Here is a 23,284-nt window from a genome sequence, read left to right on the forward strand (position 1 = left end):
ACTTTAGGAACAGTGTAGTAAATGTCCATTTGAGAAATCTCAATGGAGTTCTGATTAGAACTACGTAATGTATGTAGATCCACTAGAGAAAAATGAGTAATCTTTCCAAGCAGGTGTGTCTACTCACATAGGATCTCTCCCAGTATGTTATCAGGAACAGGTACCTCTAAAATGTTCTGAGTTGCTCAACACACTCCCAAAGTCAACACCGAAGAAAAGGATTTCTCTTCCCTCTCTTAGTCCTAACCTTGTCTCATATTACCATTGAAATGAAACAAAGACCCTGGGGTGTCTGCCTGATTAAGTTCTGGGTATATCATGTGAGAAGCTTTGTCATCTGGCTCTAAGTTAGTTTACAATGGGATGCCTACACCCTGTCAAAGTATGAGAATTATTTCAGAAACCAAGGACTAGATTCATTAGGTTAGATTCATCACATTTTTAATGACTACCAATTTTACTAGATTCTCTTTCTTTTTTACTAGGCTATGCAAACATGCCTACAAGAGTGCCATCCAATCCAATTAATTCTCATTCTGGAAAATTATCAGTAAAATTTAGCAGCAACAACAACAACAACAACAACAAAATTTCACAAATATGTTTTTTAACATTATGCACATCAAATTATTAGATAAATGAATAAACTTTTCATGTTTTCTTTCCTTCCTTCCAATAATGCCTTAATTTATTTTTAAAAGATTGGAGAATATGAGTACCATTCTCTAAAGTATAGTTTTTACTCATTGTAGCATTGTGATTCTTACAAATTGCAAGCAATCTAAATGTTCAAGCATCTTGGTAAATACATTTTTGTACATCCAGATGGCATTCAATTATCCAGCATGTTAAAACAATAAAAGATTATTTGTAATATGTAATGGCATGAGAGGTTTAAGATAGATTATTGAACAGAGCTGAATCAATCTATAGATTAGCATATATAACATGATCCATTTTTATTTAAAATAATTTGCTTACTGGGGCACCTGGGCAGCTCAGTCAGGTAAGCATCTGACTCTTGATTTCAGCTCAGGTCATGATCCCAGGTTGGTAGAATGGAGTCCTACATAGGACTCTGCACTGGGCATGGAGCCTGCTTAAGATTCTCTCTCTCTCTCTCTCTCTCTCTCTTTCTCTTTCCCTCTGCCCCTCCCCTATTCTCAAAAAAATGTTTATTTAAATAAGTTAAGATAATTTGTTTACTAAACACACATATAGGCATACCTAAGAATATATAAAAATAATCACTGGATCTTAGAGTTGAGAAGTATAAAATTAATATTCCACCTTATATGTATTTATATCATTAAAATTTTTACAATGAACATAAACGTTTTATAATGAAAAACAATATTTAATTTTATAAAATGAGATTTTTGGACTATTTATTAATGATCTTACTTCCTACAGTAACCTTTTCTCATTATCATAGATTATTGAGAGATAATTATGCCTCAGAAGTCATACGTTTTCTTCCATCATAGCCCTGTATAGAGAGTCATTTCAGGAGTATTACCATTATTACAATTCCTTGAACTAAGTTTCTGTCATAAAAATAAGTGCATAAATTGCCCCACTTAATCCTTAGAACTGGGCTGGGTATTGTTCCCGTTTTATAGATACAAATAAATTTTAGAAATATTAAGTCACTTGCCAAAGTCCTGTAGCCAATCAATTAATCAGCATAGTAGGGAATACGACTTTAATCTCTGATTCCAACCATGGCTTCTCCCAATGTCCTACAAAACAGTTTCCATATGCAAATTAATAATCACAAACCAGGGAGACTTTTCAAAATTTAAGGCCATACCCTTCCCATATTTCTTTTGTAGATAAACTTGGCAGGGGTGCCCAAGAATCAAAATGGGTAAAGTGCAGATCTGCTGAATGAAAGCTTTATGGTATGACATGGACACCTTACATGGTTCTAATTCAGATCCCAGGTTAAGAATCACCACTATGTCACACTGTGAGAGACAGAGATGCATATTTGCATGTACACAGACATGCACATGTGTGTACCTGTATATTACACAACTGTTGTGCTAGAGTTTTTTTAGGTGCCTCTGCTTTTTTTTCCTGGTTTCAACCTGTGGACTTATGTCCTACAGATAGACTGTTGTAGAACATAGTCTTGACATCATCAAACGTGGCCATGAAATATTACCAGTGAAAGTTTTATTTCTACCTACCCACCGTTCAACTTCTCAATCTACTGGTGGTGAGAAGTTACTTTGCCTGATCAGAATTTGAGTTGAAATTTTTTCAAAGAGTAAAGAAAATTCCCAAAGGGTTAGGTTTCTATTGCTATGGTGATCTTACTAAATTATAGAACATTCTGAGAAAGTGTAATAACCTTGTGAAATTGTTCTTAGGCTATGTTTTATCCATCTTTGAATTCTAAATACTTGCATGGTATGAACTTGTGCTCAATAACTCCTTTGAAATGTACTATTTCTAATTGTCATGAAGGGAAACTTCAGACACTCTCTGGATCTACCTACAACCCCCCCTTCCCCAAATTAAGTGACTTGTACAAGGTCTCTTGCCTTTTTAAGCCATCACAACCCAGAATTGTTTGAGCAGTATTATATTTAATTACAAAAAGGGCTACAGGATCATGGGCATCCCTGATGACAAACCAGATCTTCGGCTGGGAAGACCATGTGAATAGAAGTTCAAGAATGGAACTATATTTCTGTAGTTTGTGGCTTAGAATTGAGTATTTTTATGTTGACTTCTTTATATTAACTGGGTTTCCATGACTCTGTCCCCTTGGATTGCAGTTGTAATTATGTAGCAGTTAACATATTCTCTGGGCCCAGCACATCCCATAATTAGCTGTGTTCTCTCCACAGCATATGACTCAACCCGGTGTGGTTCTTCTATATCAAAGGCAGGGTGGCCAGAGTTTTTTAACCACAATACTTGAGCATGTAGTGGCAGATGGCTGCACAACCCAAGTGTATCGGGTCCTTTTGAAGAGCAACCTCACCAAAAACGAGCAAACAAACAAACAAAACCAGACCTTGAGATTTATTTTTGAAAAAAGGAAAGAACCTTCTTGGGGGATGCTTCCAAACACTGCATCATTTTAAAAGAAAAGCATGCCTTCTTCTTCTTTTTCTTCTTCTTTTTTTTTTTTTAAGAACTAAAATAGAAATAAATAAGTTAGAACTTTGAGGTCAGCCTTGATCAGGGAAAAGGACACTTCCTGGCTGTAATCAGATATCGACAGAGGTTTATTTAGTTGAGCAAGGGCACTGGGTATAATGTAACACACAGTGAGAAGAATATAGAACTAGCAGTCTGGAGACCCAATTTCTTGTCTTTGCTCTGCTGCTAATTAGGTATATGAAGCTTTCTGAGCTTTGGTGATTCCAACTCCTTCTGTCTGAGAACATTTAGGAAAACCCCTTGTATGAATGCAAGATCTTATATTATGAGACAAACTGAAAAAGAGAGCTTTCAGGCTCCCTTCCACACAGCCACATTAATCTACATCTACTTGTGAGGAACCCTAAAGAAGGAAATGACTCGGTAGCTGCCCCGGTAAACTTATTACAGGCTTAGTGAAACTCACCATCAGAGAGTTCCTTATTATATTAGTGATAACATATCAGAACAGAGAATGTTTTATTCACCAGAATTCTGTAGGGGAAAGCAACTATATTTGTTGGGAAAAGCACTCAGAATGAAAGGCTGGACCCAGTGGGTGTAAATATGAGCTTCCCTGCTCCTTACCACTTAAGGGAACAGATTTTCTTGCCATTTTTCAGGGTAAAAGAAAATAGCAAAAGGGAGAAAAGGGGATGGGGCTAGTGTGATGGTAGGAGTGCTACACAGTCTACAAGGTGACTCTGCCCTGTGACCCTCGAATCTGGAATATTCTCAGAAATGCATAAATGCTGGGTTGTGTGTGTGTGTGAAGAAGTCACAGAAGTTGTGAAGGGACCCCGTGTGGCTCTCATGTTAATTCTGAGTGGTATCAAACTTGGGTACAAGAATGAGGAGTTAGAGAAAGAAAAGAGAAAACCAGCCTTGGGGACTGGCAGGAATATAATGAGAGCTCTTGATTTACAATCTATGGGATTGTACTTCAGATCAAAGTCAAGATCTTAAAAAAAAGGATTAATAACTGAAACACACCAGCTAACACCTATGACTCATGCACTTTCCACATTCAAGGCACTGTGCCAAATGCTTTATGTGCCTGTTATATTATATTTCATATATACACACCTACATGCAAAGAGAACTCCTTTTAGTCTATACACTGGGGCTAAGGAGTGGGTATTATTAGCTCAATAATTTTTCACACTTGGAGAAATTAAGACTCAGAGAAATTACATAAATTGTTCAAGGACATAAAGCTTTAAGCTTCATGTGGATTCCAAGTATATTAGAAATTAATTTATTAATCCTTAATATAAAAATGTATCAGATATTACATCTACTAAACATCAGAGGATGCACAAAGATGCCTCTAAAGTGAATCTTGCCTCGACGTATTTATTTTGTCATCTAACAGGAGCTATCGGATCAGGGTAGATCCACGTTATCAAGACTCTCAGGCATGAGGCATGTGAGAGGTTTAAATGCTGTTAATTTCAGAGGATTCAAAAGATCTAATTCTCCCCACTGCTTGGTGTCATCTGAGTCCTTTCCTTTTGTGGTGCTGGAGATTAGCCAACATATGCTGGATGTAACTCAAAGTCGGATGTTCTGTTGTCCAGCGCCATCAGTCAAGACAAGGAATCCACCTCTTCATCAGCTCCAATACTTTTGGCAGCCTCTACTGAAAATCCTAGAGATCATGAGCTTTGGTTGCCTCAGGAAGCACACTGCATTTCATCCAGCACATTCCCCATCCAACATTATTCTTCTTCAATCTCCCTCCCCAGATGCCTGTCTTTCCTCTCATCTACCACATTCTTCTTCCTTATCTCTCCCTCCTTTGGCTACTGCCTCAGCACATTCTTTTCCAAATCCTACCCTGAAGTGATTTTAAAGAAATAGTTTCCCAGCAAAGTAGATCTCTCTAAGCTAAGGGAGGGATCTCTTATTTTGTTGCAAGTAAAACAAATTTTTCTTCATGTAGAAATTTCTTCCATGAATACATAGACCTGCTCAAGCCTTCCATTTCTCACTTGTCCCCTGTCTTCCTAGGCTGCCCCAAGATCTCTCTCTCTAACCCTCTTCCTTGACCTTAACTATCTTGATATTTGACTGCTCATTAGTTCACCATTTCCCCTAAAGATTGTATGGGAGCACATAGATGGTATGGGAAACTCAAATCAGCCAAATGTTTCATGTACAACTTTTATAAAAGATTTGAGGGGAGAAACTAAGGGACAATTAGAGGTGGCCTGGAGATTGTCATTTATTTGATTTTCCCTATTTCATAAATTCTAAAACAACTTTTTTTTTTACTATTTTTATTTATTTTAGAGTGAGAGAGAGACAGCGCAAGCAGGGGAGGGTCAGAGAGAGAGGGAGACATAGAATCTGAAGCAGGCTCCAGGCTCTGAGCCAGCTGTCAGCACAGAGCCTGACGCAGGGCTCAAACCCACAAACCGTGAGATCATGACCTGAGCCGAAGTCGGACACTTAACCGACTGAGCCACCCAGGTGCCCCCCTATTTCATGAATTCTAAAGTTTACTTTCCATAGGAGAAGGGGGCACTTTCTTAAGACATTGGTGTGATACTATAAAAACAATTTTGTGTGCGGGAGCTGTACTAAGGTCACAAAGACGTGTAAATCTCCACTCCACCGATTCACAGTTTTCTGATCTGGGCAAAATTATACTTAACTTCTCTGAATCTCAGTTTTCTCATTTGTGAGTTGGCATGATAAAACTGTAGATACTTCACAAAGTTATTATAGTCAATAGGATAAACTATGTACCTAGAACACAGTAGGTACTTAATAAGTGGAGGCAATTGATTACACTAGGAATCTCAAGTATGTGCACTAAGGAAGGCAAGTCTTGCAAAAACATAAAAATTCTCAAATTCCTACATTCCCCTTGACTTCTAATATTAGGAGGCGGTGCATGGGTTGGCTGTCCTCTGATCTAACCCAGTGACAATTCCATAGATATATAATAGGAGTGTTTACAGTTGAATTACACCCTCTGCCAACTTAGAGAATCCTAGGGTTGGCATTCATAGTTGGAAACACACAAACAAAAAAATCCCACCCCTGGCTCTCAGTTTCATGTCTCTGCAATTCATTTCCTGAGAAGCTTCTCAACTATGTGATTTTCCATAGCTTCAGGCTTTGTTATTAGTGAAGTGCCCTGTTGGGCTTATCACCAGTTCTAGCAGCTGCTGGCGCAGGCGACTATACACTATTAGTTAGGACAGAATGTTAGGGGACAGAATGTAGGTGAGGGCTTTCTGGTTCTAGGGGAGAAGATTATAAGATGCTTTGTATAAGAGCTCTGTGAAGAAGTAATAGGGATCCAGAGAGAAAGTGTGCTGACAGACTAGAGTAATGATTGAATTTAATACAAACTTTCATATAACGTGGAGCTGCACAATCATCTTTGTGTTTTACATGGGAGATTACAAGGTAAAACCCCGTGGTACAATTTGTCTAGCTTGTTGCCTTGAAATACCTGGTATCTTATATGAAAAGCCAAGAAAAAGGGATCAAGGACTAAGTAACTATTATTTATTGAGCAACTATTCTGTTTCTCTTAAATTATACAAAGTACGTATTTTTAATTTCTATTTGATAGTGAAGGTTATAAGGTTTAGTGATATTAAAGGATATTTAAGCAACTAAGAAGTTATTTATAAGAATCCATCACTTCAACAACTTCCTCCCATCTAAAAATATACATTAAGAATTGTGTAGTGATGTCAGATGCCTTTATTTTGTCCTAATCATTTCAGAAGATATTTTACCAGTGACTTATATTTAGGATTGCTTAACATTGAAAGAAACCAGTTTGAAAGGCATGAAGACAGCTTCTAAAATCCTTTTCTAGGAAAAGGGATTTTTTTTTTTATTGTACAAAACCCAGTATCTCTTAAAAGCACAAGGACACTACTAATAAAATATATTCAGTCCCAGAATACAGGAAAGTCTTAAACAGATTCAAGAAGAAGATAACACCATCCAAACAAAATCCAATTCTGATCCTTTCTAGATTTTAGCTTCCCTTTAGGGTGTGAAATCTTGTCTTTGTCTACTTCAAAGCACTTTATCACAGTTTTAATGAAGAGTGCGCCTTCAATGAAGTTTTATCAAATAAATAGCATTTAACCATCTCGACATCTCAGAACATCTTGTTTCCATGTCTCCTTATGTTTGAAGCATTTTGTCACAAGATAAATAAACAAACAAACATGAGACAGAACGTGCATGGATAAACTCCCCTCCAAATATACAACATGCATCAGTTTATTAGGGGAACTGAGATTATGGTTGAGATTTTACTGTATTAAAAGAGAGGAACTCACATTATTGACCAATGACCATTTAGCAAGATTTTTCTCTATCTTAACTCCTTTCCTACAGCGGTTACTTTCATTTTATTGGCAAAGAAGGGGAGGCTGAGAGACATGTAGCCTAGTGCCTAAAAATATGCAGCAAGTTGAGTAGATAGGCAAGATTTAAATCTTGTTACTGAACCAACTAGGTTGACCCCGAATTCTGTTCCTTCCACTGCACCAGAATCTCTCATGGTACTGAAATCGGTCCTGAAGTACAGAGATTGCTCATAGATAAAGAATGATCCCCTTGAGGTATCTGGACCAGCAGCAGAAGCCACATTCGGGAGCTTTTTAGAATTCAGCCTCTTGGAATTCCCTCCCTCCCCACTGCATCAAAATCCACTTTAAAAATGCTCTTTCTGATTTGTATGTAGATTAGTGTTTTAGAAGCACTGTCCGAGAAGTTATGCCCCCCAGCATCTCAGAAGGTGTTTTTTTTAAGAAGATAAAACAGGACTATGACTTTTCAGATAGGTCTTTCCATTCTTGGTAGTGAAAAATAGATTGACTATTATGATTTCTGTCAGGAATATGGCAGAAGATCAAAAATCTGTGCTTTGGAATTATCCACTAATTTATTCTGCCAGATTGCTTTTATGTTATCAGTGTTGAGGAAATTAAGCCTCGACAGGACAGTTTCTCACTGGAGGCATTGACACACACAATCTTTCCTATAGAACGGGAAGCAGATGGGCCTGGACATAGATATTATGCATTCTGATAGCGAAGAGGCAATCTTTCATGAGCTGCCCTGGAGCAAAGTGGGAAGAGTTCTGTGTTAATTTTTTAATGTCTTTTTAATTAAAAGTGTCAAGCGGTCGTCCCTGAGTTTCACTGAGAGAACTGGATTCTTCTCTGTTATCATCTTTGAAATGAAAGCCAATTCAAGGAGTCATTTATTTTTCTTAGTCTTGTTTCCGGGTTCCTTGTTTCTGGTTATCCTATTTTTAGTACATTTCAAGGTGAAACATTGCATTTGAAGTCATCTTGAAACAAAAAAACAGATGCCCCTTGGTTATCAGTCAACCATGGCCATAATATTGCTGCATAGTAGCATAAAACAGCCCTGGCTTTCAAGAGTAAGCATTTATTTCTCACACTGTGACTGCAGAGACTGGGGATTTGGCTCACCTAGAAGGAGGCTGCTTAGGGCAGCTGCTGCTGTGGCTCTGATCCATGAGTCTTTCATCCTCCTCCTGGGACCTGAAGGTGGAGCAAACTTTTCTCATGGGGACAGCAGAGGTCAAGAGAGCAGGCACAACCAAACAGGGCCTCTGATTGCCTAGGCTCAAAGCTGAACATGACTGTCACCACTGCTTCGTTCTGTTGACCAGAGCAAGCCATGTGGCCAAACCCAAAGTCAGAGGGCAAGGAAATGTATTCTATTTCTTTTATGGGTAGAACTGCTAAATCAAATGTGGATAGACGGAGAGGCAAAGAATGGGGGCCATTACTACACTATACAATCTATGCCACATGGCCTGTTTTGTTGTCCTGGGATTTCTATTACCCAGATCCCTAGCCTTGTTTTCCTGATGACAGTAGGCATTGCATTGTGTGCAACATCATGGATACTGCATGGTTTCCTTTACATGTGCTTAAAAGAGGGCTATTTAACACCTTGAGCTCAATTTACTCCCCGTCTTTTTTCATGTTCAGTGTTAATGTGACATTGTAGAAAACCATGTCATACTAATTACAAAATCATTTCAGCTACCCAATATTATGGATTTTTCCCCTTGCCTGATAATATAGCTTTTCAGAGATGGTCAGATCACACTGGAAAAAATTAATTGCTCAATGTAAATAGTGGTGAATAATTCAAACACCAGTCATGAATCTGCCGAGAACTAAGTTCAAGATGGGGAATCCAAGAAATTCTTCTATGTATGAATAGTATTAAAACCCTATTTTTCAACAACTCTTTCAGATTATAAAACAACCTTTCTTATTTTTGTGCTTGAAGTATCACATAAAGAAAGGCTGATTTGTCATAGGCAGTATGATTTGAAGGCTCCTTATTCCAATATGTCCATCCCTGCTCCCAGTGTCTAAAATTTCACCATAAGAGAGTTACTCTTTGGGCTAAGATTTTATTGATTTTTAAGACATTTATAATATATCCACTTATTCTGTCTCCCCAGTTCATATATGGGAGACAAAAAAAAATCAGTTATCAAAACACCAACGTCCAAGGAAGACAACCTTTTACATCATCTTTCTATAGCTGCCTTTGCTTTGTTCTCTTTATCCCAGACTGGGCTATAGTCTTGTTCTGTATAACCAGGACTTCATTAAAAGTTATAGCTAAATAAAAAAGTAAATTTTTCTAAGGATGAATTCTGTTCTTTTCCTAGAAAAGACACAAGGAATATCACTACTAATATTTTGCTGTAGCACCTGCATCACTTTATTGCATTTACTTTAGAGGTTGTATCTTTTCTTGTTAAATATGAGTTTTTTGAGATACCTGGAAAAGTCCATAGCAAACAGTATGTGCTGCATATTTATTAATAGGGTGAATTTGTTGAGTATTCATTATGTGTAAGAACAATGCAAAGCACTGGATATGCAAAAATAACATAGCTAATACCTACCCTAGAGGAGGGGACAGTCAATGAGAAAAGACCCTCTTCTACAGATCATGGAATATAATATGAAAATGGGTAGAATAGAGGAATAGAAAAACTAGTATGGGGGGCTAGAAACAAGAGGGACAGTCAGATGACCCCACATCCTTGTCTTGGATGGCAAGAACATTGTCGAGGAAATTAAGAATATGAGTTAAAGCAGTGCTTACCTAGTTTAGCATTAATGCAAATCACCTAGGCAGGTTGTTAAAACACAGATTGCTAGGCATTATGCCCAGAGTTTCTAATTTAGTTGGTCCAGGATGGGCCTCAGAATTTACATTTCTGGTAAGTTCTCAGATAATGCTGATGATGTTAGTCTAGGGAACACACTTTGAGAACCATGAAGGAATGGGGAGGTAACACTATAAATAGAGTCTGTTCTTAAAAATCTTATTATCATGTAGGGAACAGAGAAGTGCAAACATTGAAAGAGGTGGAAAAGGCCCCTCTCATATGAGGTGATTCACATTTATTTTCATATATTCTTCTAGCAACGCTATGAGGTAGGTTTATTAGGCAGGGTACTATCTAAGCTATGTTGCCAATAACAAATTAGCCCTGAAATCTCATGATTAAACACACACACACACACACACACACACACACACACGCAAAGTTTATTTATGCAATGCAGATAGAACTCTGCTCTTCATAGTCTCTCAGGGACTGTAGTGGATGCTGTTGCCCATCAGCTATAGGGCTTAGATGCTCAATCCTTTCAGCTGTTGGGATTTGTGAACAGCTGAAGAGAGATTCCACACCCAAGGCACATTCACCCACAGCAACAGTTGAGCAATGTGGCCAATACAGATCTGGCCCACTTACAGAGGGTGAGACAACTCTGAAGAACCATTTCAGCTCTAGAACTTAACTGACTTGAACTTATTTAAACCTGGGCCCCAGTGGGTTTTCTGTCTTAGATCATATTCCCTAGGAAACAGGCTGACATTTTTTTGCTCAGGAATTTTACCGTGGGAGTGAAGAAAGTAGGGGTTGAAAGGAGTGAAGAGGGGCGCCTGGGTGGCTCAGTCGGTTGAGCCTCCGGCTTCGGCTCAGGTCAGATCTCACGTTTGTGGGTTCGAGCCCCGCGTCAGGCTCTGTGCTGACAGCTAGCTCAGAGCCTGGAGCCTGCTTCCGGTTCTGTGTCTCCCTCTCTCTCTGACCCTCCCCCTCTCATACTCTGTCTCTCTCTGTATCAAAAATAAATAAAACATTAAAAAAAATTAAAAAAAAAAAAAGAAAGGAGTGAAGAAAGTAGCACTGGGCAGAGGGCGTGATTGGATTTAGAGTCTGGAGCTGATATGGGTGCCTGCACCTAGCTTAGCTCGGAAGTCGGGGCATGACTTCAGTGGTGGAGCCTCATTGCTCTCATGCAAGAACAGAAGTCCTGGTGGGTAAGAATAATGGGCTCTGCTTTGGCTGACTGAATCTTTGGAGAGTCACCCTGGCATTTTCCATGGGTTCCACTGTGCTCTTTGCTAGTCAGAAATTTATTAGAGCATCAGTATCATCTGAATACTGTTGATAAATCATCAGACTTGATTTTTGTCTTCATGAAAATCTCAGACTCTCAGGCTCACCAGACTTCAGTATTGCATTTCATTCTAGGCAACCCGTTGTTCAGATGACCACTGAGAAACATAGAAGAGGCTGACTGGGATAATGAAGGCATCTGTAAGACACTTGAAATGAAGAGACACAGCTTAGAGAAGAGATACAACTGGAGGGAACCTGATCACCATCTCAAATGTTGAGACTGTCCTGTAGGGGACGGTATCACTCTGACTCACTTCTAGAATAGTTACCAGCTAGATCTTAATCTCAAGTAGGTTATGAATAGTGTCTGCCACATTGCATTGTATCTCCCAGGCCTGGCATGGTAATGGCCACAAAGTAGATACTCAGTATTTGATTAAATAAAATAAATCAAATAAATGCTATGTTGGTTCAGATTGTAACTCATCAGAATAAAGGTCTGCACACTTCTGACCCTCTTTAAAATAATGGAAAAGGCTGCCTTAAGAGCCAAGTCAAGGCCATATCACTGAGAGAACCCACATATGGGTGAGATGACTCTTTCAGCAAGGGATATCGCAAGCTCAAATTCCTAATCTGGATAGGAGGTTAGATGTTGAAAGTTTCTTTCAATTTTAAGATACTTATATTTTAAGGATAGAAAAATGACTATTTTGTGGGGAAACAACTACCCGAAGGCATGGTGGCTACTGTACACAGGAAGTTTTGAAATTGACTACTACTGAATTTCCATAGAGATTCCAAAAATATGTCAAAGGACTTTACATTTACTCTATCACCTTCAACTGAAAACATCAATAATTAATATGCTAATACACTTCCTGCACTCAGAGATGGCATCCTGGGATCCTTAGAACTTTGGGCATGTAGTAATAGAAAGTGTAAATCCAAGGATGCTCCCTGTCCTCATGCACCCAGTATCCCAGGCTAGTACTAAGGAGTTAAATCCTTTATACTGTAATTCAGGACGATGGAATAGTAGCATAAATTATGGGACAAGCTCTGTAGGATAGGAGAGAATATTATTTCTAAATTCAGAAACAATAGTTATCTGAGTATCTGAAGAAAGCTTTCATCAATTATATGAAGAAAAATGCATACTTATATGAAATTTTGCAAATCTGGACCTCTTAAAACCCATGAATGGATTAAGAACCCATGAGATAAAGATGGAGCTTTTTAGAAACTCCTGTGCCTTCTAGGTAGTACCATTTGAGCACAGAAAACTATTCTCATCCCTGATGCCCTATAAGGAAATAATTTCTAGAGATGTGACTCATTGTATTTATAAAGTCAAAGGAGAGAGGAGTGATCTGATTCAGAGTCAAACAAGATGGGTAGGGAGCTGATGTCCCATTTATGAGTAGGATATATAAAGCAAGTCAGGCTTTAGCTTATGATTACAATACATTATCATAAATGGTATTGATTGGCAGTTGGTCTTAGGAAGACCTGTCAGCTTGCATTATACTTCAAATTCCTTCTAGGTATGGTACTCTGCATAGGTGGGAGGATGTCATGCCTGCTTGACCTGATTAATGGGCATTGATGGACCTGCCCACTGGAAGATGTGTCAAGCCAAAATGGATATATGTCTGTAATTACTACCAATATGATGAGCCTTTCAGGGATTTCTGGATAATGCCCCAGTTAGCAGAGAGAAGGTAAATTGTGACCTGGGGAGCTACACAGTAAATAGGGCATGGCTTTGGGAACAGAAAGATCTGGGATTGAATTCACATTTACCACTTGCTAACCATACACTCTTAGATCAGTGACTTAGTTGTATGGTGCCACGGATGCGTCTCCATAGAGAGAAACTGAAAGGACCTGCCTCAGTTTTGTTGTGATAGTGCACATAAGCACTTAGCTTCAGATTGGGTGCAAAAACCTTCCCCGTCTTAGATCTTGCTCTCCTTTCTCATGAGATGTGTTCTGGATAGGTATCATCCAATAGTGGTTTCTTTGATTGAAAGAGCATCGTGGAGATTTTTTCCAGGTAGCCTCTGCAAGGGGAACACCCTGCAAAGAAAATAACAGTGTGAGATGCCGGGAGGAGGAAGCAGCCAGATAAAAGGAACTGGGTCAGATGGAAGGGACAGGGACACAAAGTTGACCATTTTCTTTAGGGCCAGTCCTGTGTTTTCCCCATATCTCTTCAAGACCTACCTAATTGCAACCCTTAACTTTCCCCGCTGGACACTTCACATTGGCCCAGAAGGAATGAAGTTGAAACATGACTGATTCTCACCCACCTCCCATTTTTTTCATTTGATCTGCAGTAACTGTTGCCTCAACCATAAAACAAGTGAGAGTACAGAGTTGGTTGAACACAGAGGAGAGGTTGTAACCGTCTCTTTGAAGGAATTTTAGAAAATTGGAATATACCTCTGGGAAGGAACTTCACATTTGTCTAGGCTAGGGATGACCATGTGGGCTGGAGATTTTTTGAGGCTGTCCTGTGCATCCTACAGGAGCATATTTAGCTGCATCACTGTTCTCTACCCACTAGATGCCAGCAGTCCCCCCTGCTCTTGAGTTGTGACAACCAAACATATCTCCAGACATTGTCAGATGTTCCCCAGGGAGCAACATTGTCCTTGGTTTTGAACCGTTGTTATAGCCCAAACTTCTATCCAATAAATGGCCATTCTTCTCATGGGTTTTTACTTTTAAATTAACCCTTGACCTAAAATCCAGATATTTTCATCTTTATATTGATTGCATAGATATTTAACTAGAAACAGGAGGTGGAAACCCACATTTAAATTGTAGTCAACAGGAATTTTAGTGAAGACTTTAAGCTAGAAGACTTAAGAGAATCCAGTATTTTCCCTTCGCGATGGATTTTGGAGTTAAAACCTGAGTCATGAAGGGAAGTTTTGATCTTCTGTTGGCTAAAGAGACAAGAAATTTGACAGTATTTGATTTGCCTCCCCCTCCGACTTTTTTTAAGTTTATCTATTTATTTTGAGAGAGAGAGAGAGAGAGAGAGAGAGAGAGAGAGAGAGAGAGAAGACAGAGACACTGAGAGTGGTACAGGGGCAGAGAGAGAGGTAGAGAGAGGATTCCAAGCAGCTCCATGCTGTTAGCACAGAGCTTGATGAGAGGCATAGACTCACAAAACTGAGATTATTACCTGAGCCCAAACCAAGAGTCAGATGCTAAACAGACTGAGCCACCCAAGTGCCCCTCTCCTGTCCCCTTTAATTTGACATTTGACAAGCTAACTTTGACCTCTGAGAGTGAGGACAATCTCTAGGTAGGGATTATTGATCTCTTAAAGATGCTTTGAGTGCCACTCACTGGAGACTGAGATAGTATTGTTTTCCAAATCATGGCTGCAGGAACATTGCAGACAGGGATGAAATAAGAAAATGCATATGGAGCATCTTGCCCTGTGTCTTGCATGATCATTGCTAATGCATATTATTATCATTTTATTATTTTTATCACCATTACTGTGGCTCAGGCAGCCTGTATCTGAAGACTCAGAGGGGACCCACAGGAGCAGTCAAGAGGGTCCTTGGCTTCATGTAGGATGGAAATCAAATGCAAGCCACCAGGAAGTGTAAGCAGAGTTTACTGAAGGTATATATAGAGAGGTCAGATACAGACAGAGCATCTAGGAGACTCAGGAAAGAAAGGAGCATGAGTCTCATCTTTGCTTGGGGTCTGGGGTTTTTATTGACAATTGTGCTGTACGTCACCTCTCAGGTATCCAGGAGCTGGTCAGAACAAGGACAACGTGCAGGTGTCCATTAAAAGTCATCCATTCCCTGGAATCAGAGTTTTGGCATCAAGATGTCTAGTGAGCTGTCTAGTGAGCACCCGTGATCTTGAATAGGCACATGATGGCCTCACCTGGTCCTTCCAGAGATGTCATCTACTGTGCTGGAAGGCTCCAGAGAAATCATTACCTCCTTGTCCCTTACAAAGAGGACACACATTAAGGTGTGTGCAGGGCAAGGGTGCAGACCCTAGCTAGAATAGAAGCAGGAAAGGGAGCAGAGAGAAAAACAGCTTTCCCTCTGCTGGGGTTCCTTTACTTTCCCTGACTCAACTGCCCCAATTAAGCTGCTAACCCACTTATAGTTAGACTCTAAGTCTTTGTTTGTTTGTTTTAGATTTTTGTCTCTTTGAGTGATAAAATTCATGCCTTACATCAGGTTTTAGTGGTGAATTTATTTTGAGTAACTCAATTAGTAATGTGAATGTGAAAGCTTGACATGGTTCCATCTATTTCACAAAGATTATAGGACTACACTGACTAAGCACTTGGAAATTAAGTCGTCTATACCATAAGGTATTTTTTATGATTTGTCAATGGCCCCCAATGACAAGTAGCAGATTTTAGTGAGGGGCAAAGAACAAAAAAAGTCATCATTGCTAATATGCTGAAATGATCCCAGGTGTCTCTGTGAACAGGGCAAAAAGAGTTTCTTTTAAAGAAGCCCTAAGGGAAGTTCATAGGCTATGATAGCCGGATTTCATCCAAAGTCATCTTTTGCTTCTCAAAAAGGATTCTTTCCTTTTTAAATCCCTGGATTACTCTGTTAGATACCTAGGCCTGGTTCTGGAGAACTAGGTTGTTGGATTAGAAGTGAGGAAATACGGATGCTGAAGTCTTCTCTTCTCGAGCTAATTAAGAGAGGAATGAATTATGGATACAAAGAAGGGAAGGGCGAAAAAAACCCGATCACATACTTACCCAGGGCACCAGTAGAGTTTGCCTGGTGCAGTAACTGTTGGCAGATTAGCAATCTAGCAAAGACAGTGCTGGTGATAAAAAATAATAATCATCATAATTATAGCCAATGATTATAATTATAGCCAAGTTTGAGGCTAGAGACGGTGCCAGGGGCTCAACATACATGCTGTCATTCCAGCTTCATAGAACTCCTGTGAGGACCGTTACTAACTTTCATTTTGCAGATGAGGAAACAGCAAGATAGGAGGTGTAAGGAACGTGTTCAAGTACTGGAATTGAGTTTCAAATTCAAGAGCAAAGCCAGTGCTCTTGATCATTTCTCTCCATTGCAGGTCTCTAGATGTGGAGTATTATTCAACCTGATCTAGAATTGGATGAGGGTGAAAAGACCAGAATGGCCAGGATCAATACTAACAAATAAGCATCATGGAATCACTCACCACAGCCTTGTGGCAAATTGTTTCTAAGGAAACCAGAGCAAATGGTGTTTGGGGGCTTCTCTGTGGAATAGTGTGGGAAGTCTGAATTCTCAAGAGTAACAGAATGGACAAAAACATATCTGGTTGTGCATAGAAACGTCTAGTAGCTGGATACTATAAAATTTAGTCTGGGGCGCCTGGGTGGCTCAGTCGGTTAAGCGTCCAGCTTTGGCTCAGGTGATGATCTCACGGTTCATGGGTTCGAGCCCCACGTCCGACTCTGTGCTGACAGCTAGCTCAGAGCCTGGAATCTGCTTTGAATTCTGTGTCTACCTCTCTCTCTGACCCTCCCCTGCTTGTGCTGTCTCTCTGTCTCTCAAAAGTAAAAATTAAAAAAAAACATTAAAATTTAGTCAGTCTGGCATAAATAGGATTATATTTAACACCAAGTTCAAACCTACTGAAATGTTCCACAGCTCGGTTTCCTTCATAGCTAAACATGTCTATTTTCCTTCGTATCTTCTATCTGGAGCTGTGAGAATGGTTCATGGGATCATGATTTGCTTTGGGAAAATTATGCAAATACATAATGCAATAATCTGATTTATACTACCTAGAGAGCGTTAACTGAAGAGGAAAATTAAATGATTATGGGCCTAAGCAAATGATTTATGAGTAAAGGCTACAAAGTATAAAAGTTCTAACAACAGTAGAAGTCCCTATGAAGTTTGAGATGGGAGAAAAATGAGGTGGGTTGGTACAAAGGCTTCTAGGTAAGATTAACAGGCCAAAATTGAAAAGAAAACAATTTTTTTCTTTATGACAAGTACCAAGACATTCAGGTTAATGATATACTGAGTACTTTTGTAGAGAACCTTATACCTTCCAACCCTAGGGGGCCTGAAAACAAAATATGGCAATATACAATATGTTTGGAGATGAGGAGGCTCAGAGGTGGAATATAATGATTGATGCTTCAGGGACCTTTAGATACAAAAACATTGATGGCTAAGGTTACTGGCAAATAGTTTCTTTGACTCAACTGTTCAGACTTAGAATATACTAAAACATACATTAAGAGTTAGAATACTTCTTTCAGACTGTCTATGATTTATAGACTCACATGTGAGCAATATATAATCTTAGACAGATGAGGTGAAATATTTCCATAATACAAATTCTACTGAGTGTTGGACAATGCTGTGCCATTGTTCAGAGAAAGTATAAATTGTGTAACTCCCTTCAGGGAAGTAGTAAAGAAATTCTTGGTTTGGACTCATTTTAGAGCAAGCAGACAAGGTGCCCAGTGTCTTCAATAGGATTTCTTCCCTGTATGTGATTTAATGCCAAAACTTACAGGGAATTATGACTTTAGAAAAAAGGTGAGTGTTGAATATGGAAGCAGTGGGCTGTTCTTGTGGCAAGGTGAAAGAGATGGTCATAAAATAAATAAAAACAAGTACCAGCTCTTTTGGGTCATCTTGAGATGATTCATTTCATTTCAACAACTATCTTATTGAGAAATGACTCTCTGTGCAGTGCTTACTATTCTAGGAACCAAAAGGGAGCAAGATGAGTATCTGGCGCTCACAGTGTAGTGAAAAAAACACTAATCCACACTGAAAATGATCCGTGAATAAAAGAGACCTGAACCATGGTATAAAGAGGAGATATAAATGGGAGGAGGGGATAAGAAGAAATTCATATGAAATGAGATAACTTAGGATTAGTCTTCAAATCCCTCAGGTGGTGAGGGATAGCACGCAAAAAGGGATTTATGATAATTTTTCCCCAAATTCATTTGCAAGGTAAGTAGAGTTGCCTTGTTTTAGCAACTACCATAAAAGAAATATTCTTTTCTAACTTATTCTTTTATTGTGTTTCAGCCTAGGTGTAAGACACAGATGCACAGGTTTATATGGTCCAGGAAATGTTTTTCATACCAGAATAGTGAATGGTTTTAAAAACAGTACTGTATAAATAATGCACACATATGTTTAGATTTGGGTGTCAAGAAGACCTGAGTTTGAGCTCCAAGCATGCTATTTTCTATCTGTGTAACTTTGGACATTTAATGTTTCTAAATATCACTTCTCTTATCTATGTAATGGAGACAGTTGTGAGGTGTGTGTATGTGAAATACGTAGGCACAATGCTAGATGGAGCGTTATGTAAAGGGATAACTGAGTAAGATTTGATGTGTCAGGATTGGGGTGTCAGCAGTGGTATGCTGGTAAGTATTTAACAATTGGCTCTTTGGGGAAATGCCAATTCACCTTGTGTAACTACTCCTACCATGGTCCATTTCAAACTGACAATGTGCTATCACTGAATGTAGAGTTGGAAATTGATGTGCACAACTGGCTTTTACTCACAGGTGGAAACAAGGTTCAACTGGATGTCAGTGTTTCAATGCAATGGAATTTAAAACTAAGTAAGCCTGATGGGAGAAAAAATTGTTGAGAGTTGTGAGTGTTGTGTCTGGATCATTGTACCAGAATACACTCAGAAGGAACCATTGGTTCTCCTGGGAAGCAGTTAATTCAGTAACAGTAAATGACTTAAGTCAGGTACCATGGAAAGGAAGAACCCCTTGCTTTCTGGGGCTGGTGAGCAGGTAGACTTAGGCTCTAAACTGGGATGTTGCAGGGAACATTCCAGATGGTATGAGTCAGCTAGTCTTTGCAATATGGAGGCAGGCTGACACTAGGCAGGGAATTGTGCCAGTTGATCTTAGGTTTCTGAGACTGGTTTACGCCCATGAACTTTTAAAAGTAGAGATTCCTAGGATCAATTTAAAAAGATTTTTAATGTTTATTTATTTTTGAAAGAGAGTGTGTGTGAGCAGGGAGGGACAGAGAGAGATGGAGACATAGGATCTGAAGCTCTGCTGGCAGCATGGAGCCCAACGCGGGGCTCAAACCCATGAGTCGTGAGATCATGTCCTAAGGCAAAGTTGGATGTTTAAGGGCTGGCTGACTGAGCCACCCAGGCATCCCGAATCACGTTTAAATTATGCAGTTATTTGTCTGTTTTCTGCTCTTCTAAGTTGTAGAGTAAAGTTAAAATTGGAGGAGGAGCTCTGTTTCCTGGAAACTTCCAAATCAAAGTAACGCTCATTTACTGAGTCCATCTTATCTCCTGTTCAAGATACATGGGCCTCCCCGTCATAAATATGAGTCTGTTAAGCTAGCTCCATGGCCTCCATTTGCCTCTCAAAGGGACCCATAGTCCCAAAGATTAAGAACCACTTATGCATATATTACATATCTTGTGCTTTTTTACTACATTAATTTTTTAAAATAATATCATGTTGCATATCTCTTTAACCCATCTCAAATTTCTTTGGCAAGAGGATTTTAAATGACACATGAAAGTGGACAAATAGTGCTGAATGATGATTATTTAATGGAATTAAAGTTGTATTCTGGTTCCTCAAAAATTAAACATGGAATTACTGGATGATCCAGAAATTCCACTCCTACATATATACCCAAGAGAATTGAAAACACATGCACAAACAAAAACCTGCACAAAAATGTTCATACCAGTGTTTTTCATACTAGCTCATAAGTAAAGGTAACATAAATGTCCACCAGAGGCTGAGGAGATAAACAAAATATGACAGATCCATACAACAGAATATTGTTGATCCATAAAAAAGGAACAAAATTCTGAAACATGCTTAAAATAGATGAACCTAGAAACATTATGCTAAGTAAAAGAAGTTAGATACAAAAGGCCACTTTGTGTTTGCTTCTGTTTATATTAAATGTCCAGAATAGACAAATCCATAGACTACTGGTTGCTGGGGCTGGTGAAAGGGGGAATATTGGCTTGTCAATAGATATGAGATTTATTTGGTGGGTAATGGAATATTATGGAACTAGATAGAAGTGATGGTTGAACAATATAGTGAATATACTAAAAATTACTCACATGTGCATTTTATTTTACTTTTTTAAAATGTTTTATTTATTTTTGATACAGAGAGAGACAGAACATGAGAGGGGGAGGGGCAGAGAGAGAAGGAGTCACAGAACTGGAAGCAGGCTCCAGGCTCTGAGCTGGCTGTCAGCACAGAGCTTGACGCGGGGCTCGAACCCGCAAACGTGAGGTCTGACCTGAGCTGAAGTCGGATGCTTAACCGACTGAGCCACCCAGGCGCCGGTCACATGTGCATTTTAAAATTGTGCATTTTGGGGGCGCCTGGATGGCTCAGTCGGTTGAGCCTCCGGCTTCGGCTCAGGTCAGATCTCACGTTCGTGGGTTCGGGCCCCACGGCGGGCTCTGTGCTGACAGCCAGCTCAGAGCCTGGAGCCTGCTTCAGATTCTGTGTCTCCTTCTCTCTCTGCCCCTCCCCCTCTCATGCTCTGTCTCTCTCTGTATCAAAAATAAATAAAACATTAAAAAAATTGTACATTTTGTTATGTGAACTATATCTTGATAGAAATGCATATGCTAATTTAAAAAACGAAAGCATCCACATCTGTGGTGGTATTCCAAAGAGGCGTAAGAACCAACTGAAAAGTTCCTAATGGCCAATGCTAGAACAATTTGGGGCAGGGGGAAGATAATTAAATAATTTATTTGGATTATAACTCAAAGTATAAAATAAGAGTCTATACGTCCATGAAGATATAAATTATAAAATAAATGACTGAATTAATAATTGAATTAAAAAGATACAAATTATTAAGAAATGATTGAATTACGAAATGGGGACAATAAACCTTTTTATACTTTAAAGTATTTTAAATGCATAGAATTTTTTTTACATATCTTTCATTAAGATTTTATTTATTTACATTTTCGGTGCTACTGTAAACAGTATCTTCTAAATCATATTTAATTTGTTGCCAGCATACAGAAATGCAGTTGCAAACTAGCCAAATTCTCTTAGTTTCTATAGTTTACAGATTGTTTTTTCTACATAATCATACTGACAATTTTGTTTCTCCTTTTCTGTATTAATTTTCTACAAGCGTATAACAAATAACATCAAACATGGCTGACACAACATGCGCATTATCTCCCGGTTTCTCTGGGTCACTTAGCTGGGTCCCCTCTTCAAGGTTTCACAAGACTGCAAGCAAGGCATTGGCTAGGCTGTGCACCTTTGCAGAGTTTAGGGTCCTCTTCCACGCTTGTTGGCAGAATTGTTATTTGAGGCTGTAGAACTAAGCTCCCCATTTTGTTGCAGGCTGCTCCCAGCTCCTGGTGGCCCGCAGTTCCCCACCATGTGGCCCATGCATAGTCCTTTTCACAATATGGCAGCTTCTTCAAAGCCAGCAGAATTGTCACTCAGTTGGCTAACAAGGAATCTTACATAATGTAATGTCATCACGAGTGACTAATTCTGTCACTTTTGCCACAGAACATAACCCAATCAAGGGAGTAACCTCTGCCACTGTCTATGTGCCAAAAGCAAATCACTGGTTCTCTCCCCATACTCCACTGGGAACTGATGTCTTTCATAAATTGTAAAAAATCTGCATCCATTAACTCTCCAAAGATAGCTCTGACCCATTTCTTCTTTTTTCTCCTTCTGGTAATCTGATTGCACAAATATTACTTTTTCTTTCTTTTTTTCTTTTTTAAAGTAGGTTCCATGCCCAACATGGGCCTTGACCTGAGGTCAAGAGTCACAGGCTCTATTGAATGAGCTAGCCAGGTGCCTAACAAATCTTCCCTCTTATATCAATCCTTACCTGGCTTTCACATTTCTTTTCTCTTTTCTCTACTACATATGGATTCCTTTAGATCTACTTTCCAGTATCTATTCTGTTATACTCCTTCACTAATTTTTTTTCCAAAGTCTAATCACTTTTATTGTCTCTTGCTCTATAATTTATCTTATATGTAGTTCATAGTGTGAATATGATCAGCCCGGTATTTAAAGGCTTTACACAGTCTGTTTTTGTTGTCTGTTTCTCCTTGTGTGCAATCAACGCTGCTTTGTTTCCTTATATGTTTTATAATTTGAATCCTCAGTTTACAATGGGTTCCTTCACAGGATTTTCATTGGCTTATGCCAGAGGCCTGAAACCCTATTAGGCTGGGGCCACTGTAAACTAAACTCTTGTTTAGAGTCTTTTAGAATCTTTAGTCCTTTGAGTTGTATGAAACCGAGTCACACTATTAAGCACCATAGTAGAAAAATAAACAATTCTAACTTTGGCATGAAGACCTAAAGGGCCAGAGGGGATTAGAACAAGATGCTTATTTTTATTTTTATTTTTTATTTTGTAACTTTATTTTTTTATCATATGCATTTATTTTCCATCATTTACAATACAGTAGTTACAATGACACTCCAAACAGAAAAGCAAAGTAAAAAATCAAAACCCCAACTTCTATTTCATGTAATTAGACTTATACAGAAATTAGAAGGTTATGTAACAACTAGTTAATCACCTAATTTCACAGCTATCTGAAGTGGCAATCGTTATATAGCAGCTTATCTATGATACA

General features: G+C 38.9%; 1 long non-coding RNA gene across 3 annotated transcripts in view; it reads left to right on the forward strand.

Annotated features, from left to right (window-relative positions):
- Window positions 1-12,030, forward strand: part of LOC115278926 — a 148,259-nt gene extending 136,229 nt beyond the window's left edge. For all 3 annotated transcript variants that reach the window (XR_003903119.1, XR_003903117.1, XR_003903118.1), the window contains one exon: window positions 11,753-12,030. This is a non-coding gene — a long non-coding RNA (uncharacterized LOC115278926). The remainder of the gene's footprint in view (window positions 1-11,752) is intronic.
- Window positions 12,031-23,284: the final 11,254 nt, after the last annotated feature.

The sequence above is a fragment of the Suricata suricatta genome, chromosome 15 (genome assembly GCF_006229205.1).
Source record: "Suricata suricatta isolate VVHF042 chromosome 15, meerkat_22Aug2017_6uvM2_HiC, whole genome shotgun sequence".
NCBI classification, from domain to species: domain Eukaryota; kingdom Metazoa; phylum Chordata; class Mammalia; order Carnivora; family Herpestidae; genus Suricata; species Suricata suricatta.